This window comes from Ylistrum balloti, unplaced genomic scaffold (genome assembly GCF_031769215.1).
Source record: "Ylistrum balloti isolate Yb309-2 unplaced genomic scaffold, AGI_CSIRO_Ybal_v1 Utg369850, whole genome shotgun sequence".
Classification (NCBI taxonomy): domain Eukaryota; kingdom Metazoa; phylum Mollusca; class Bivalvia; order Pectinida; family Pectinidae; genus Ylistrum; species Ylistrum balloti.
In genome coordinates, this window is record NW_026782003.1 from 2687319 (window position 1) to 2702243 (window position 14925).

Below are 14925 nucleotides of genomic sequence, written 5' to 3' on the forward strand. Positions count from 1 at the left end.
GAACTAACAGTGTCAGAAATGTTTTTGGGGAAAATATGAAGTAAGAGATTTGATACCAATAAAAAGTACAAGAAGTATTATTCCAATTCCAGACAGTCAATAGATACCCGATATAATACCAGAACGAATCTTTATATAAATAATATATTGTTTACTTTCTTAATTAGTAAAGTTATCTTTTATTGTTTTGTGGTTTATTTCCTGTGAAGTCAAAAGATTATTGTAGAAATCACTCTCTGGTTTTTATCCAAAAAATAAAATAATAGATTAAAGAATGATGTTGATGGAAGAAGGAAGGTATAGTTAGTGGCTGTGGATTATTTATCACAACCAAAGTGACACAATTTACGTGTGGCTGTAAAAGATCGCTTTCTTGTATATTATTCAACATATGCTTTACCACTCCTTTCAAGTGTCATAGGTCAATAGGTCAAGATTATGCAGGATGATGTAAACATATTTTTTTTCTAGGTGTTGCCATGGTGATGATGTGTAACTCTACATTGAACAAGACATTCACAGAGTAATATGTGGGAAGTATATTGGAAATAAAAAACTATGCAGCTTTAGATCATGTTGAAAAATTCATCGGTATGAATGGGTTTCCAGGAACTGTTGTAGATCGGTGTCAGCAAAATGCCAGATTTGAAATAAAAACACCACCAGATAGTATTTTTCGGTGTTGGTCTACATGGCCCAGGTGTCGAGTTCTGTTCATATTTTATGTGTTTTATGATCTGGCAGCTTCATGTCGGAACAACATGAGCTATTTGCACGGACAGTTTTATCGGAGATGTGTGGAGTGTTTTAATTAGTCCTCTACAGTACGCCCTTTTTGAGTGATTGTAAACAGTGATTCAACGGGTTTTAGAAATCTGATTTCCTTCTGCCTTATTGCATTTCTATGGTAATAACACAAACACTTGTTGAAAACCCTGACTCAAAATCAGACTTGAATATTTTCTCATCCAAAATACTAAGCATGATTCTATTTAAGTTCCTCTCATCCATTACTTGTAAATTACACAACCAATTAAATTATCTCATCTTTTAATCTTTTTGAACAAATTGAAAAATCTCCAGAAATGAAATTTAGACATCAAAAGAGCTTAAACCCTGAATATTAAAATCTTTAACATGGTTAGACAGATAACAACGAACGGCAGAAGAAATGTCAAGAATCCTAAACACGCAAACACTACCACAAGTAGCGATGCTGTTTCCCACTTTGTACTGTGCAGTGGAAGAACAACGCTGAATCAATGGAGTTCACCAAATTAGTCTCATCAAAAAATGAAAGCATGTATCACACTTTAATTAACACTTCTCTTTTGTTTTTGTTAATTTCACCAGTAAATGGGGATCATTTAGGCCAAGCATGATACGGGGATTGACTGTTTGTACCAATATAACCCCTATCTCTTGCCTGTGTGGAGGGTAGCTAGTAGAGGGAGCTTTGATTGGTTTCCAGGGACCTGCTCATGCCAATAGGAATATAAATTGCGGCCATCTTCAATCAAATTCTACACTACCTAACCCCAATTAGAGGTAATTTGTTTGTTTACCTCCTTCAGACAAGGTATTACTACTCGATGCCTTGTCCTAACTGGAGTACACCAGGAAAAGTGTGCACAAACGGATGAAAGGAAGTAGCTGTCTATTTTAGTCGCACTGTCAGTACTGTACATGTGTTTTGTTGATGTTGCTGTTGGCAGAGATATGCTGTATCTGTTGCAACTGCAATGATACTAAGGGCTATACGTTAACACCAGACATACCCAGGACTATACCTCAACACGAATCATACCCTGGGCTATACCTCAACACCAGGCATACCCAGGGCTATACCTCAACACCAAGCATACCCAGGGCTATACCTCAACACCAGGCATACCCTGGGTTATACCTCAACACCAGGCATACCCTGGGTTATACCTAACACCAGGCATACCCTGGGTTATACCTCAACACCAGGCATACCCTGAGTTATACCTCAACACCAGGCATACCCAGGGCTATATGTCAACACCAGTAATACTCAGGACCATGCAACAACACAAGGAATACCCAGGGCCATGCTTTAACCCTAGAAATACCCAGGGTTATGTGTCAACACAAGGAATACCCAGGGCCATGCTTTATCCCTAGAAATACCCAGGGTTATGTGTCAACACCAGAAATACCCAAGGCCATGCTTTAACCCTAGAAATACCCAGGGTTATGTGTCAACACCAGGAATACCCAAGGCCATGCTTTAACCCTAGAAATACCCAGGGTTATGTGTCTACACTAGAAATACCCAGGGCCATGCTTTAACCCTAGAAATACCCAGGGTTATGAGTCAACACTAGGAATACCCAGTGTCATGCTTTAACCCTAGAAATACCCAGGGTTATGCGTCAACACTAGGAATACCCAGGGCCATGTTCAACACAGACTGATGTCTCAGACATTTCTTTGACTAGTCTGTCTAATATAGAACCATTATCTAGGACATCAAGCAGTTACTTTCTATTGTTCAAAGTGACAATTTTGTCACCTCCAGAAGCTTGTTTTTAAAGGGGTTTTTTTGTCAGCAGATAATGGAGATGTTGCCAAATGATTAAATGTCTTTCACAAAGCCTAAAACACAGATCCACCATTAAGAAATGGCATCAACACATATTTTTCGCTGAGAATTAAAAAAGGATGTATAAAGATTGTACTGATAAATACTTGTTATGAAAATAATAGATTTTTGACATGAAACTTTCAACAGTATATCTCCTTGGAGAGTTAAGAGTTTTTGTTCGACAGAAATAGTGGGAAAGGTCTGATAACAAAGAGCATAAACAAGAGCTATCTGTAAAATAAAAACCTGACTTAAAATTCTACATTTTTTTGAAAAGGTATTGCTATGAATTTTTTGCATGGGGAATCTTTCAGATGATTGATTTTTGTATCATTATCCACAGCTAGTAATGTGTCTGTTACGATAGTGTTGAAAGTTCTGTTTGTTCAACACTGAAATAGATAGATATTGTGAGACTGCTAAATAACTGTCAGTGATAGCTCTGAGCTGATAGAAACATAACTGCGAGGGGAAAAAACAGTAGACATGACACAGAGATTGAGAAAGTGGAAAAATGAAGTTTGGGAAAGAAGTGAAGGGAAGGAAGGATTTGTTTGTAAAAGGAAATGGAAAGGAATTGCTCATACACGATAGAGTGAAAAAAGGTGTTACAGGAAAGGAAAAAGGAATCATATGAAAGTAGTTAGGTATACAGGTATGGGGAAAGGAGTTTGAGAGGGGGGGGGGAAGTCATCAAGAAGCTATTAAAGAAGGAAGGTAAACAGAAGGGAAGGAAAGCCAAACTGGGAGGGAGGAGGCAGGGAAAATCTAGGTTACATCAGGAGGATAGAGATAACTTGTCTGTACCTGAAAATTTATTTTTAAAAGAGTCATGCTGACCTAAGCCAAACATCAAAGCTACTGATATGTGCTGTGTAGACATTAACACACTGTTAATGAGCAGCACCTGCTGTATACTGGTCTGGCTGGACCCTTACTGGACATTAAGCTGTGTGATCTGTAAACACTTGACTGACCTTGAAATTATTTTCAGTCATTTTAGTAATGAGTTTCCCAGCTGATGTCATAATGCCCACCCTTTCACCTCATCACCAACAGCTTCTGTATTACACATTCATCTACCAGTTTGTCAGCATACATTTAGAACTTTCCTGCCCTGGAAATGCATAAATGAATTATTCATGTTTCCATTACTGTGACAAAACATGCATGTATATAAATCGTCTTTTTTAAAAAAAAATCTTTTTCCATAAAGATATGTAACAGAAAATGATATGTTATTTACGTGTACAATTTCACATTAGATCTTGCCACTGATTACAACAGGATAATTACCACCATGGGCATTGGCAGGTATTACTGTTCTCAGTATATATTAAAAAGGTGTCTACTTTAATGATCGGTTTCCTGTTTTAAGTTTTTGTTGCCTTCAGAGTGTTAATAAATTTTTTCAAAATTTTCAAAAAATATTTTATAGAGTACTTTAAGGTAAGCTGGAGGTTTACAACTATCACATATGAAGTGCACCTGAGAGCTATATACAGGAACGTGTATAAAGAAGAGTCGCGGTCTTACACTTACTGGCAATGTTTTAACCCCATTCCTATGTATTCTAGAGAAGCTTCTTATTAAGAAACAAAGAAATATTACCCATCAAAAAATCATCTATGTACCTAGCTTCATCTGTTTATTTTGCTTTTACAGAAACTTCACAATGAGAATGGGTACAGCATGAAGTATTCATTAGACTTGAAGTAAAACCTTAGACATTACAACACAACTCATTTGATATATTGCTCTGACAAAAAGCTATTTTCATTATTGCCTTCAAGTGATTTTTATCTATTTGGTTTATCTCCAGGTGCTTGGATGTGTAACTATTTTTACAACAAAATTCTTCTTCTAAAATAACACTTTAATGATTTTTGAAATACACAAATGCTCCATAAGACCTTTGTCAGGTGTATATGATTTATCAAATGAAAATCACTAAACTCCTTAGAAAATGGAATTGCTCTCGAGAGGAAAATATCAAATTATCTAGAAATTACTTCAAAATGTCTACAACATTGAAAATTAAAACTTTCCTCTTGGAGTATTTGAAAATTTAAACAAAGACTAATGTTTGAAACTTAATTAAAACATTTGTAGATTATACATTGTTTATGGTCTCATATGAAAATATCTTGAATATTATTGGGTGATTGCTCTGATAGCATCACTCCAGCATCTGTATCTCAATCATGCTGCATGCCATTCTGCCAAATCCCCGACTTAAAACTTATTTATACAGATCAGCCCCCTGTGATTGAGATATCAGAAGATGCTGCCAGAAATTATAACATGATGTCAGAACTGAATCTGCCTGAAATTGTTTTAGATTCAAATTAATACACCAATATATTACTGCTTTTATGATATGCGACAGTACAAGTATGTTATACGTGTCATTCTTGCAAACAAGTGGCAGATCTCCATAACTTGTGACGGTTTTAATTATTTGATTTCATTATATTGGTTACTCGATATTTAAAGAGTGTGTTTTTGTAATCTTCCTGGTCTACATGATCTCGCGGTCAGGATGTGAAATATTTTGCTTAAGTCTACAGCTTCGGCTGACTGATATTCTCATGATTGTAATCCTTACAGCAAACATAATTAACTATTGGTTAAAATGCAAATGTCCTAACAACAAGTGTAAGACATTCCTTGATGTAATATTTCAGATAAAAAGATATTGTAGCAGTTGTTTTGTGAAATATTTGAATTTTAAGAAGCATTTCTTTGGTTGTTTGAAGATTTGGAATGACATTTCCATGGAGTCCAACTGTCTGAAGCTCACATTTTAAACATCACCTGACAGGGGAAATTCTCGTACTCCTGCAATTAAAGTAATTGTAGTGGGCATATTTGTCTGTACAAAGTATGTGTGTGATGGGGAATATAAGATTGATGATGTCACAAAGATATATAGCTCTTGCTGTGTAATCCAAACCACAAAAATTAGGGAGAGAGAGGAAGGGGGGATCAAAATTATATCAATGAGAGGCAGTTTAGGGAGAGAATGAGGGAGGGATCAAAATTATGTCAATGAAAGGCAGTTTAGGGAGAGAATGAGGGAGGGATCAAAAATATGTCAATGACAGGCAGTTTGGGGAAAGAATGAGGGAGGGATCAAAATTATGTCAATGAGAGGCAGTTTAGGGAGAGAATGAGGGAGGGATCAAAATTATGTCATTGAGAGGCAGTTTAGGGAGAGAATGAGGGAGGGATCAAAATTATATCAATGAGAGGCAGTTTAGGGAGAGAATGAGGGAGGGATCAAAATTATGTCAATGAGAGGCAGTTTAGGGAGAGAATGAGGGAGGGATCAAAATTATGTCATTGAGAGGCAGTTAAGGGAGAGAATGAGGGAGGGATCAAAATTATGTCAATGAGAGGCAGTTTAGGGAGAGAATGAGGGAGGGATCAAAATTATGTCAATGAGAGGCAGTTTAGGGAGAGAATGAGGGAGGGATCAAAATTATGTCATTGAGAGGCAGTTAAGGGAGAGAATGAGGGAGGGATCAAAATTATGTCAATGAGAGGCAGTTTAGGGAGAGAATGAGGGAGGGATCAAAATTATGTCAATGAGAGGCAGTTTCGGGAGAAAGAGAGGGAGGGGGATCAAAATTAAGTCAATGAGAGGCAGTTTAGGGAGAGAGAGGGAGGGGGATCAAAGTTATGTCAATGAGGGGCAGTATATGGTGCAAGATACCGACCGACTCAGAATATTTTGTTGATAAGTAGTCAAAAAAAAATGTCTTTGATCCATTTAGATGCCTATCTCACAACATATATAATCACCCAAAAATCATCTACACTAAAATATTTTGACAAAAGTTCGAGTTGTCATTGGCGCTTTAAAACACAAGACAGATCTATTTAACAGTACCCAGAAATGAAACCTCTTCAGAACTTTCAAAATACTGTTAGACAGATATGACCTATGGTATTCCAGGACTAACTTTATATATACATCAGGGGATTCTATATTATTCAAATCTGTTGGAAGATGGCAAATGATGAATGGTACTGTTGCCTTTACGAGGTCCCCCTGTTATTGTAAGTGTTTCTTCTGGACAGATACAGCATTATATTACATTGGTCATCAGTCCCTTGTGAAATAAGGCATAGCAAAGCTATGGAAGGACTGATAGAAAACTGTATAAACGATTGATTATTTGTCAAAGCTGATGAATATTCCTCCCAAGTTGATGCCTTCTGTCATAATACGATCTTATTCTAAAACAAGCCCAAAAGACGAGAATTGGAATTCCCAAGGTTGATGTATGTAAAGATTAATACGATATTGTGTAGTGCTTTTTACACTGACAAACCTGCTACAGAACTGGAAGCCAAAGCTACCAGGTTGTAGTGCCAGAATATTTTACTTTATCTTGAAATGATCTGAAAACATTAGAACGCATGGAATGGGATTTCTGTGTTTGTGTCGTATAAATTTGTCAAATATCTTGAAAAATATTGGATTTATTGGAATGTAACCGTCTGGTCTGTAGTGATGGTGGGTCTGCCAATCAGGAAAACGTAGGTTCATAGCGGAAGAAAATATTACTGTTGTTAATAAGAATCATCAAGTATTACGGTACAAAGAAGATAAGTTTCTGCATCGACTTTACCGTCAGGTTCTCTGTAAAACCCAGTTATGAACCCTGCAATCTCAGAATGATTATTTATTCATGAATAAAAGAAAAGCCAGAAAGTGATGCCATTTTCCTTGGATTTTTTTTGTACTTTTATTGCTATGGAGATGATACAGTAATCAGTTACCATAGTGTGTCTGTGAAAAACTTGCATCTTCATTCATTGATCTTTTCCATTTGACAAAAGGTCACTTGTGTTTGCAAGAACAGAAGAAATAGTGCATCTCACTTGGAGGCTGGTTAGAATCTTGTCACTAATCCCACAATTTATCTAAATGTCAAGGTAGAAAAAAGGTTAAACGGTTATTTAGTAGCCATATGTGATTAGACCTTCAATTGCTCTTCCAGCGATTGTTGCTCTTCTAATTTTCCATTTTTGTGATTCCTGAATTCATATTCATGGCATGTTTACTGCACTATGGTCTTTTGGGAAATTAATCGGAACAATTCTTCTAAAAAATTTTAAGAAAAAAATAACCATAACACTTCTGTGAATTCCATATTAATGATTCGCTCTTGCAAAACTTAATAGAAAAATTGGTTGATTAAAAAGCAATTAGTTCAGATTTAAAACCCAGTGTATAGTGTATTGATTATTTTTGAACTACTCTTATTGCTAACTGTTTTTAAGAATTGTCCTCTATTTTATTTTACAGTGCATGAAGCTATGATCATATCTCTGTGTATTTTAATTAGAGCTAGATGTTGTTCAGCATTTGAATAAATTCATGAACATTTCTTTCTGAAATAGAAAATACATCATGGGGATGTGGAAAAGGTCTGAATATATAATTCGATGTTGAAAATAAGCTGTATGGTAGTGTTATATGCACTTTGAATTTCTATGCTTTGATAAGGTCTTAAAGAATATCTGTCTGGAAATTTCCAAAGAAATGCTGAAAGAAAAATAATTTGCATATGGAGCAGAAGTTGGTTGATATTGGAGAATGACGGTGATAAGGTTAGAGGTTTGTGTTACTATAGTATGATTATGCCAGGTCTATGTGTCAGACCAGGAGTGGGGGAAGTCATTCTTGGCCCTGTGAGAGATGCACTGTCCCATTTCGCCATTTTTGTCACTTTTCGCTTTGACATATCCCTGCAAGTCTTCCATCATCAATGTGATAGCTGGAATATTGGATTCCAGAGTTAGATTACATTTGATACTGGCCTCTCCGTCAGGTGCCATATGATTCCTGAGGGACAGTGATATTAGCTATTCCAAACTCCACCAGCTTTGACATGAAGTCCAAAATCATACCAAAATCCATTTCGTTCAGTTCCTCAGGGACACTTGATATTAACTATTCCAAACTCTACTTATTTTGACATGGTGTCTAGAATAATATCAGAATCCATTCCTCCGCCGAACGTGTCATAAAGAATTGCATTGGTTTCGTTTCTTTCCGTGTTTATCTCGGGGGACACGATTGGTCACTATTCTGTCACATTTCATCAACTATATTCCAGAGTCATTGCTCAGTATATCGATATATCATTGATTGGCTAATTTAGTTAATGCTGACTATTGATTGGTCACTGTCTGGACTGGTGTTCGAGACCTGCATGACATGATAAGCATGGTGTTGCTTTTCACACGCCATCTGCTAAAGCCATCTACATCTATACGACAAATGTCCTTGTGAAACGCATCCCTCACCGACTGTCCAGGTCTCCTGGGCTAGTCGGGACAGTAACGGAGGATCAACTAGGTGATGTGTTACAGATTCAAAATCGATCACCAGTGCCATCTGTTGGTATATCCACGTCCACGTGTAGGTGTGGCACCTTGTGTCAACACTTGTTATTGTAATGAAGGTTATGAGACTTTCTTTAACATTACATAGGTTGACATTTAAATCTATCTCTATTGAATGACTTAACAGGCATTTAAGCATTGTGTAGATCACACAAGGGTATGCAGAATAGGGATAGCATATGGAAGATTGAAATATTTATGAAAGTAATTTACTAAAGGAGGGTCCAGTGTTATAGGGCAGTATTGGAAAATCTATAATGATAAATTCTATAGTTGCTTTAGGTGTGATTTGGGAATAATTCAGTTCAATGTATACTTTCAGAATTCATTGACGATATATTTTACATATTTACATATCAAAATGCACATACCATTCATTATTACATTTCCAAATCAAGATATATGTATAGGCTTTGTGTATGATACATATTGATGTATTCCGTGTCAGATGACAACAATTTTTTATAGCTTATACAAATTTAGTCATTATCAATGACAAGATAACACGTTTCAACATCAAATAAAAAAACTTCTTGACGATTAACTGTATGTATACTTTGTAACTAACTGGAAAAATGAAAGTTCAAAAAAAAATCTATTTAATATGCCATAGAGGCTTATTAACGTTGCATTTGATATTGTTGTAGGATGCATGTTATCTCCAGTTGTGCTGAATATTCACGCAAAAACTCCCATAGGGTGATAATATATTCATCTCCACAGGATGCCTAGTTGGTTTCACTTTAGGAAATTTGTTGATAAGAAAATAATGAAAAAATGTTATTTACACTGGAAAACCGTGAATGAATGATGGATTTTTATCAAGACATTAATCAGTAGTGACTAATACATTGTAGGGGCCATCCCTTCGCTCAAGTGATTAGGTGTGCATACCTTCAACAATGTCAGCATACAATACAACTTCTGATAACATATCCCTATCACCTGAATACTTTAAAAGCAGGTTTTAAGTTACAGCCAATTAAAATGTCTTATCTTGTATTGTCGCCATGGATAAAACAGAATTTTTATCTCGTGTATTTAACTGATGTGAAATGCATGTGCAGAGTGTTATTGCTAAGAATTGGTTTATGTGTCCTGTTCGATCTGTCTGATATTGTGTTTATTGTAAGGGTGCCAGATTAAACAGGGTCAGAATGAAATGATTCAAATTTTAAAATACTGTTAAAGTCGTTCATAGCATCGTCTTTTGCTTGTATGGTGCATTTCGTCAATTAAAAATAAACAAAAAACAAAATTCTGCAGATGCTGGTTATTTCCTGGGTGCACTTTGTCATAATGGCCTGTTGTAAGGAGGCTATCACTAAAAGTGATGGTGAAGTTCATTACACTCTCTCAAACTAGATACAGATGGTGAATTCTCCGATTTACTAAATAGGGTTAGGTGACCTGCTCCATCTTCAATATTAATAAGAAAGATATGGCTTTTTCTCTGTTGTAAATTATTTTCTGAGTGGCAAATCTAATGGTTATTTTGGCAAACAATTTTCGTATTTGATTATCTCAAAGATTTACAATGGAGTCTTTCGGGCTGTAAAATATTCCTGTTTTATAATCATAGAACTCGGTTGTAAGTTTACAAAACTCTATTTTGTAATTAAGTATTACTGTTGAAGTGTTTCAATTTTGCCCTGAGAGGCTACAGGTATGAGGTAATATAGAACACTTCCATGAAGATATCATTTCAAATTGTCTCCCTATTTTTTCTTTCTAAATGACACGTAAAGGAAATGAAAGTCGGTTGAAATGTGTAGATTTTAACGGAACAATTCATAAATTGGCAGCATTAGAATATTTTATTTGATCCTGATTCTTTCCAATAATCATGCACAACCATCAATGGATTATGCAGTGCCATCAGTAAATTTCCATTATGTAAACAAAATTTAAAAACTACTGTGATATATTATTCTGGTAATTGGATTTTCATTTAAGCTTTCACTCCATTTAATCGTTATTTATAAAGGCTCGTTGTCATCATAAGAATGCAAGTTTATGTCTTTATTAAAATTTAAGGAACCTTATTACATAAAGTCTTATGAGAAAATTTAAAGCTTTTTCTTAATTATTATTTCCATTTACATGTAATAACATTAGTGCATTTGAAGATTGAAGAGTGCCCAATAAAATAAACACTTGGTTTTTACATGAACTATTGAGTATCAGTTGTTCGGAGTGACGAAGAGTTAGAGAGCGGAGGTGAAGAGAAGCACCAGGCAGCCATTAGTAGTGATGAAAACACATGAGCATGTGTCGATGATGGATGGCTATTTGCAGAAAATATAAGTTTGATTTTACAGCATGCAGGCCTCTCTTCTCCCAGCGTAGGCCTCTCTTCTCGCTGACAACTGAATCTTTCCATCATCATTTGTATCTGTAAAATTCTTCACTCGACACCCTGTCAGAGCACCCCTACAGGGCATCCCCACAAGGCACCCCACAGGCTTAACATTTACATAGACATGATGCTAAAAGATACAAAAGAATTTTAGTGAAAGTTTTTGTGTGTAAAGGGATCCTCCGTTTTCTTGATAAAAACCTGTTTGTCTGCACGTACTTTTACTTACTGTACTTGCAGCATTCATATTTCATTTTCTTTTGTACCCCAACATACATATCACGCTCCATTGATTTTATTTACATGCTCCAAATTCATCTGAGCTGTTGAACAAGAGCTCTCCAAAATTTCAGTGAACTACAGTATTTAAATATGATTGTAGACAATGGGTTAACGGTAAAAATTCTGTTTTTAAGTTCTTTATGATAAATCAATGTTTCAATTGAAAAGAAATAAACAATGAGAGTTGATGGAAATAAGATTCTGGAAATATTTATATAGATTTTACCAGCCTGAAACAGGCATGATAGTTCAATAGAATTTTACAAGTTAGTAAATATTTACATAGACTTGGTGTACTCTTCTAGTACAGAAAATCATATAAAATACAATTATACATGTAATTACTACAAATCCATATCATTTAATCCTTTAAATAATCAGCTAGGACTATAAACCTAGCTAAATCCTAAAGGGAGTGGCTTAGGACCATAAACCTGGCTAAATCCTATAGGAACTGGCACAGGACCATAAACCTGGCTAAATCCTATAGGGACTGGCTCAGGACCCTAAACCTGGCTAAATCCTATAGGGACTGGCTCAGGACCATAAACTTGGCTAAATCCTATAAGGACTGGCTTAGGACCATAAACCCGGCTAAATACTATAGGGATTGGCTCAGGACAATCAACCTGGTTAAACCCTATAGGTGCACTGTCTGAACCATCTAGTAACAGTTTAATATGTCATTAAAGTTCTCCTGGTAGGTACAAATTATTTGAAAATTAACAGGACAAGAGTCTAACATTGATAAGGGTTTATCAGAACAATTTTGTCAGTTAACTGTGAGAATTCCTTTAGAGCCTAGACAAGTTGGTCCAAACAGAAATTCTATCCTTCAGTCATTCTAAACTCGACAGCTCCGTTTGTTAATGTTCACATGTACAATTAGTGATTTATGGCCCAGCGCAAGTGTTTTTACCATCATGTATCCTTTGGATGTTAAAGTTTTAGGTTTACTTTAAAATAAACAATCTGTCACAGACAATTATAGAGGCACTTGATTGGCTGAGATGGCCTGTAGTTGATAGCTTTTGATAGTTTGATGAAAAGCAGACCACCTTTGATACAGTGTAGTGGTGTGTGGAACGGTTCTGGCCTTGTTTGTATACATTCCTTCCTGATAAAAGGTGGACAGACATCTTTGGGCGCTGACTGAAAGTGGATCAGCAATTTGTCTGTCAGTGAATAACAAATTTTCCCAATTTGTCTCTTGGAAAAATTTGATATTTCCTCTTCTTGAAAGTTAAGATAATGTTGATGATGGTTTATGGAAAATTTGTATCCAAACATTGCCTGATAATACAAACATGATACTTCAAATGAAATTGTATTCAAATGCTTGGTATCTGTCAGTGAAAAACAAATATATGCTATTTGTCTTGAATTTTGATGATGTCTGCTTTTTCCATCAGTAACAATATATCTCGTAACGGTCAGTGGTGTACACCCAATCAGTGGAAAGATAGATACAGTTACACCCCAGTGAATAAGGTCTAGATAGTGGAATAGCTTCAACTACATACCTATATACTTTAGAAACATACCATTTGATATAGTGTAGAATTTCAAGATCAGAAATATCTATATTGTATGAGATAATTTTGTTTTTGGCATAGTATGATAAAAACTATTGAAATATTGCTTGGAAGTACCTACATTTTTTTTCTGTAAGGAAGATATACATCTGTGTACATAAAGATGGAAAATAATGTTTCTTTTAATTTAACAATAAAATCAATTAAATCACAAAAATAATAAAATAATTTGATGTGTGAATTATGATTCTTGCCATTATTACAGTAAGATAGTTTTATAGTGATAAAGCACTATAGTGTTTTATGTTCAAAATTAATTGACAATAAGTGTATTTCCATACCATATGGCCAATTCATCCATTTCATATTATTTATAGTAGTTATGTGTTTTCTGTACATAAGAGTTCCCATTTGTAAATGACTGAATATATGACTGATGATGGTATCCTACAAGCTACAATAACAGTCGTGTAGATGGAGAACTTAGACGATGCGGCCCTAAGCTACATGTCATAGGGGCAGTACTAATCGAAGCTCTTCAAACACTAATGAGCAAATAGTTATCGTGATGAATTGTTTTTATAAATGACTGACCAGTTGATAATTTTCTAATATACAAGAATTGATCAAAGGAAGTGTGTTAATGCTGGACCCTCTTGAGCCAACAAAGCAATTCAAAGACAAATCACAGCTATAATTGTAATTTTCTCCCATTTTGACCAGTATGTATTGGTCATCGATAACAGAGTGCTAGTTTGGATGTTAGTAGCCTCGGTCCAAACACAGTGTGTATTGATGCAGAAACGCATTAGAATTGTCAGCTTGGAACAGGCCTTGAATCCATTGCTTTTGAAGATTGTAGGAGATTAACATTGCCCAGGACCATTCTCCACTTCTTCTTGTCAAAAAACAAAAACGATTGTTCTGAGACTGTCAGGATAATCAAACTGAATGTACAAATGAGGATCAACTATCGGCCAGGATATGAACCTTTTAAAGCAATTAATTTCATTGGGCAGTTTAATCAACAGTTTTGCATTTGGCAACAAAGAGAACCAATCGCTGATTGGACAGCTAGGGATTGCATTCTGATCCTCGATGTTACCCTGGTGTCAAGGGCTAAGCCTGGACAGTCTGTCCAAGGGACTTAACTCACTTTCTTGGTATCGAGATTGTTCCTGTAATGCAATTAGTAGGAGGTGATGTTTTATTCATCATGAGAAGACAGAAGGATTGTGTTTTGAATCTGGAAAGTCACTTGACTACAAAAAAAAAAGGAATAAATGAAATGAAATGATACATTTTAGAAATAAATATCCACATGATATAGTTCTGAAAAATCTTTTCAGTAGTATTTTACACATTCACAATTTTATCTTTATTTTCCTCATGATAAATATAAAAACATTAAACTTTTACATATCTGTTGAAAGAAATGATATAATGTATGCATGTGTTTTTCACATGATCTTATGAATCACAACTACGTTTATTGGAATTTTATAGACATATGAAAATAATTGTTGTTCCTGCAGGACATTAATAGTCATGGTACATGATTTTCAAAGCAAAAATTGTCTTATTTTTATTTCTTTGAGAAAAAAATTAATGCTTTGTTTTGATTGTCCATTGCATTGATTTGAACATGTGTGAGTAATAGTGATTGATTTTTGTACCAACTGTTTGAGTTAAGAGAATAGATATGATGAAAGTTG